This window comes from Protopterus annectens, chromosome 10.part0, assembly GCF_019279795.1.
Source record: "Protopterus annectens isolate FY-2018-M chromosome 10.part0, PAN1.0, whole genome shotgun sequence".
NCBI classification, from domain to species: Eukaryota; Metazoa; Chordata; order Ceratodontiformes; family Protopteridae; genus Protopterus; species Protopterus annectens.
Window position 1 is genome coordinate 1669297272 of NC_056744.1, and position 6188 is coordinate 1669303459.

Consider the following 6188-nt stretch of genomic DNA (forward strand, 5'->3'; position numbering starts at 1 on the left):
TGTGACCGGGCAATGGCCACTTTTGCCCTGGGAGTCGGAAAGGATTTTACTCTATACAGGGACCCCAGTTTCCTATTAACTGTTTTAACAGTTTGGTTGATGTGTAGGTCAAATCTAAGTTTATTGTCAATGGTAACGCCCAGGAGCTTAGTATTGGAGTCTAGGGTGATAATGGTCCCGGTTTTGGATTGTATAGAAATGGGTATAGGGGTAGGTTTATGGGTGGGATGGAAAAGTAATAGTTTGGTTTTCTTTGGATTGAGGATCAGATGATGACCTGACAACCAGTCTTCTACTGTAGTGAAACAGTCTTGGGTTTTGGATAGTAGATTAACTGGTGATTTGTCTGAACAAATTAGTGTTGAGTCGTCTGGGATAATTTTGTAGAGATCATTAATGAAAATAGAAAAGAGAAGAGGTCCCAGAATGGAACCTTGGGGGACCCCTATGGAATTAGGTAAGAGGGTGGAGAGCTTATTTTGCCAGATTACAGCTTGTTGCCTATCACAGAGGTAGGCATGAAACCAATCCAGTGTTTTGTTATCTAGATAGAGAGTTTTTAGAGTGTTATGAAGTAGTTGGTGGTTGACCATATCAAAGGCCTTTGATAGGTCCAAAAAGAGTGTGGAAGATATTTTTTTGTCATTCTTATTATGGTTTATAGTGTCCGTGAAAGAGAGGAGGGCGGTGGTGGTACTGTGTTTGGGCCTGAAACCATGTTGTGAGCTAGCTAGAAGATTGCTCTGGGTTAGGTAGTGTACAAGTTGTTTTTGTATACATTTTTCCATGATTTTGGCGAGTGGTGACAATATGGCTATTGGCCTGTAATTTGACAGATCAGTGGGTGTGCCACCTTTATGTAGAGGGATTACATGAGAGACATTTTATGTTAATGACTTCATTAAGCCCTGGGTATGTATCAGCCCCAAAAAGGAGCTGCCAAAATGCTTCCCTCTGTTCTAATATGTTGTCAATGTCACCACCAAACATTTTTTTCTCTACATAATCTAAAACGAAAAATTCAAATTTCTTAAAATTCATACAGGAAAGAGCATGTCTAGCTAAAGAATTGTTTTTATCTTTTTTCTTTATAGCTAGAACATGCTCATAAATTCTACGTTTTAAAACTCTTTTTGTTTTGCCTATATAGTAATTTTTGCATGTGGAACAAGTAGCCATGTAGACTACATCTTCACTATGGCAATTAAAATATTTATTTGCCCAAAATGTTTGTCCCAAATGTTCTATTGTAATGAAGGACGAATTACACATGAACCTACATTGTTTACAGTCTTTACATGCAAAAGTACCTTTTTTATTACTAACTAATCTGTCTTTGTGAGTTTCTGACTTCTGAGAAGTTTCTAACTTCTGTCTAATGTTTGTAACTTTTTTATATGTAAACTTTGGTAAATACCCCAAAGATAAACTTAATTCATTGTTACCTAAAATGATTCTCCAGTTATTCTCAATGATTTCCTTTATACACCAAATTTCATTTACTATTGGCAAAGGAAATGCTATGTTGAATTCTTGATTTTTTCTTGTGTTACTATGATGTAAACTTATAGGAGCTCCCACCATTATGTCCTCAGAAGCCAAAATGGGCTCCCCTGACCACAAAAAAAAGGTTTTTCTTTTATTCCTACCAACAGGATGAACATTGGCAAGTTAATGATTGATTTTAGGCTTTTTTTGCGTAAACTTAATCTGCAATACATTCTGAATGATGTTACTACTACAGTGGAACAGGGAAATTCCAGGCTTACCAAACCAAGTGTCTTTAACCCCCCACTGGTGAACACACTGCAAGTGTTTCAGAACATTTGTGAAAAAGAGTTTAGAGAGATCAAACATGGCAATGTTAAAATAACTTATCTGAAGCTGAATTTATTGCTTTGGAAAATATAAGTAGGAATTCTAACATTAGAACTATGAAAGCTGATAAAGGGGGAAAATAGTTATCATGGACACTTGTGTTTATGAAAAACCTCTCAGTACATTGTTAGAAGATTCAGACACTTATTCTAAAGTTTCTTTACACTTTGTCAACTACAGTTTTAGGAAAATTGATACCCTGTTGTTTGATGTGTTTTGCCAAGGGGAAATTGACAAAGCTGATTATGATTTTCTAGTGGTAGAACATCCTAAAATGGCTACGTTTTTTGGAATTCCAAAAATTCAAAATAACGAACTAAGTCCATCTTTTAGACCTATAGTCTCTGCCAGACAATTTAAAACTGAGAATATTTCAATATGGTTAGACAATGTTCTTAATCCAATAGTACAAAAATCTGAACATTATATAAGAGATTCTTGGCATTTGCTTGAGATCCTAGGCAAATATAAAGCGCCTGACAGAGACATATATTTTTGTATGCTAGATGTCACGAGTTTGTATACTTCCATTAATCAGGAAGTAGGTTTAGAGTTCATGAGAGAGTATTTTACATGTCATACTGATTTTTCAGGTGAAAAAGTAAACACAATTTGTACACTAATGGAATTAGTACTCAACAATAATTTTTTCAAATTCAATAATACATTATATAAGCAAATATCAGGTGTAGCCATGGGAGCAAGAGTGGCACCGGCTTTTGCAAACATAGTCATGGCCAATTGGGAAAATAGGTTCCTGAAGTTACACCCTGGTTACAACAAGGTAGAATTATACCATAGATACATAGATGATTTGCTTTTTTTGTGGTCAGGGGAACATTCTGAATTTGTAGAATTTGTATCTGACCTTAATGGCACTACAGATTTTTTATTATTTAAAATAGGTGGTTATGGTGAACAAATTAACTTTTTGGATTTGACACTTAACATAGATAATGTTACAAGAAAATTTAGAAGTAGAATCTATAGGAAGTCCTGTTTTGCAAACCAGTATTTCCATAGGGATAGTTTGCACCCAACACACATAAAAAAAGGGGTTATCAAGGGTCAAATTATCAGACTCAGTAGGTTCACTTCTGATGAACATATATTTTTAAATGAGCTTATCTTTCTTAGAGAATTATTTCTCCAAAGAGGTTATGACCGAAGGTGGTTAGAGGGAATAGAAAAAGATGTTTTACTTTTAAGAAAAGGTGTTGCTCAGCCCATTTTGGCTTCTGAGGACACAATGGTGGGAGCTCCTATAAGTTTACATCATAGTAACACAAGAAAAAATCAAGAATTCAACATAGCATTTCCTTTGCCAATAGTAAATGAAATTTGGTGTATAAAGGAAATCATTGAGAAGAACTGGAGAATCATTTTAGGTAACAATGAATTAAGTTTATCTTTGGGGTATTTACCAAAGTTTACATATAAAAAAGTTACAAACATTAGACAGAAGTTAGAAACTTCTCAGAAGTCAGAAACTCACAAGGACAGATCAGTTAGCAATAAAAAGGTACTTTTGCATGTAAAGACTGTAAACAATGTAGGTTCATGTGTAATTCGCCCTTCATTACAATAGAACATTTGGGACAAACATTTTGGGCAAATAAATATTTTAATTGCCATAGTGAAAATGTAGTCTACATGGCTACTTGTTCCACATGCAAAAATTACTATATAGGCAAAACAAAAAGAGTTTTAAAACATAGAATTTATGAGCATGTTCTAGCTATAAAGAAAAAAGATAAAAACAATTCTTTAGCTAGACATGCTGTTTCCTGTATGAATTTTAAGAAATTTGAATTTTTCGTTTTAGATTATGTAGAGAAAAAAATGTTTGGTGGTAACATTGACAACATATTAGAACAGAGGGAAGCATTTTGGCAGCTCCTTTTTGGGGCTGATACATACCCAGGGCTTAATGAAGTCATTAACATAAAAGGTTTTTTAAAGTATAGATAAATAGAGCATGGAATAACATACTGATATATTGTATTTATTTATATGTACCACAAACCAGAGAAAACAGTAAAACGACCCAATAAATACAACAACGAGGTCCTTGTCAGCAAAAACGACTCAACGGAAAAGTCCTTAACGCAGTTTATTTGTAAAAAAAGACAAAGCGTTTTCACCACAGAAATCTGTGGCTTCTTTAGAGGAAGTATAAAATACAAAAATGCACTCCATGTATATCAGGGAATTCAGGAAGTGACATCTTCCAATTTCCTGAAAACCACCAATTGTAAAGTTGCATGTTTATACACAAATATACGTATTCCTCTATACAAGTTTAAAATTTATTTAAAAGCATATGTATAATAGGTATGTATAAAAACATATATTATAAAGTACATTTAAATGGAAAAAACATTTAAATAGGAAGAACCAGCTTAACTATTTAAAAGGATATGTAAAACATACAGTTACAAGTTACTACGTTTGTCAATTATTAACGCAATGAGTCATATATGAAATAATGTTGTCTAAGCCTGAAACCATCATGACTTGAATTTGTTTAACACCTAAAAGAATAAATGAAACAGTGCCCATTTATTACCAGTAAGAATGGGTTCCATATATGTAATACTCCAACATAAACCTGTGCATGTAAATAAGGTCATTAACTACACTGTTTTTTTAGTCCGTATTACAGACGTAATGACTTACAGAAAAAAAACGGTGTTACCCCACTAGTCTATCTAAGGTAACTTCTCAATTTCAATACAGGGGCAATATTACAATTACTGTTCAGGCCAGGATGACTGAACGCATCCAGGCGTAATTGCCATTCTAGTTCCCGGTTCTCCAGGATTAACGAAAAAGGGCCCCCCCTAATCTTCAATGGTACTTGGTCAATGGCCATAAACTGAAAACTATGACCTGGATTTAAACCTATGTGTTTTGCTAATGCATTATCGCTATTATCCTTCTTAATTGCATACATATGTTCATACATTCGGTCTCGGACCCTACGGTCCGTTTTTCCGATGTAGAACGCTTGACAACAAACACAGATGGCTATATATATAATGGAGTTACTCTCACAATTTAAAGTAAAATGGATGTGATACTTTTTATCCCTGACCGAAAATGTTTCACCTATTCTGACCTTATTACACAGTTTGCAAAAACTGCATTTAAACATACCTCTCCTTTTATGGAATGTGTTTTGAGGTACATCCCTTTGGATTAATTCCTTAAGGTTGTAAGATCTCTTAAAGATGAACTTAGGTTTGTTACCTAGTTTTTCAACTAGGAGGGAGTTTGAAGAAATAAAGTGCCAGTTCTTACGTATTATGGCCAAAATCCCTTTAGTGTTTCTACTAAAAGTAGTAATGAAACTCAAAGAGAAATCACATTCTTCACTTAAAGTTGTGTATGTGACTGTCTCCCCATTATTCAAATTAGTATCAATTGGTACTACAGTCGTAGTAGAAACAGAATGTGCAAGGTCCTGTTGGAATAGTAAAGGTTTATAAAAAACATTTATTCTTTTAGTAGTCACTTCTTCAACCAGATCTAACAACATTTTATCAGGATACCCTCGGTTACTAAACATATCCCTCAGTAATTCACATTCTTTAGTGAAATCAATCAAGGTACTGCACATTCTACCTGCCCTCACCAGTTGTCCTTTTACAATGGACCGTTTCTGTTGGTACGGATGGAAACTGGAGAAGTGCAGGAAAGAATTGCAGTAAGTGGGCTTTCTAAACACTGTTGACGTCAGACCTCCACTTACAGGGTCCTTTACTAACCTGACGTCAAGATAGTCAATCTCACATGTTGAATATTTGAATGTGAATTTTAGAAATTCAGTTGTTGAATTCATAATTTCAACTAAACCTGCAGCTTCTACTTCCGAGCCCCTGAACAAGATAAAAATGTCGTCCAGGAACCTGGTATAGAAAGTAACAGGTTCCATAATTCCAGGGATCTTCCTTAATATGTTAGCCTCCCAGTACCCCATAACGTAGTTAGCTACTCCAGCCCCACAAGGGTAGCCCATCGCTACACCATGTTTTTGAAGGAAGAAGTCACCATTAAAAGTGAAATAATTGGAGGTCAGGACAATGTCAAGTAATTCCGTCACCAGGTCTACTTCCAACCTTGAGGCCCCAAAAGACTGAAGCATAGAACCTATCCACTCTACCGCTTCCTGATGCGGTATACAAGTGTATAGGTCTACCACATCAATGGTTAAAAAATTATTTTCACCATTGTGCGGAATACCATTGATGTTACCCAGGAAAGACCACGAGTCTTACATATACTAGGGATGGCTTTGATATATTTAT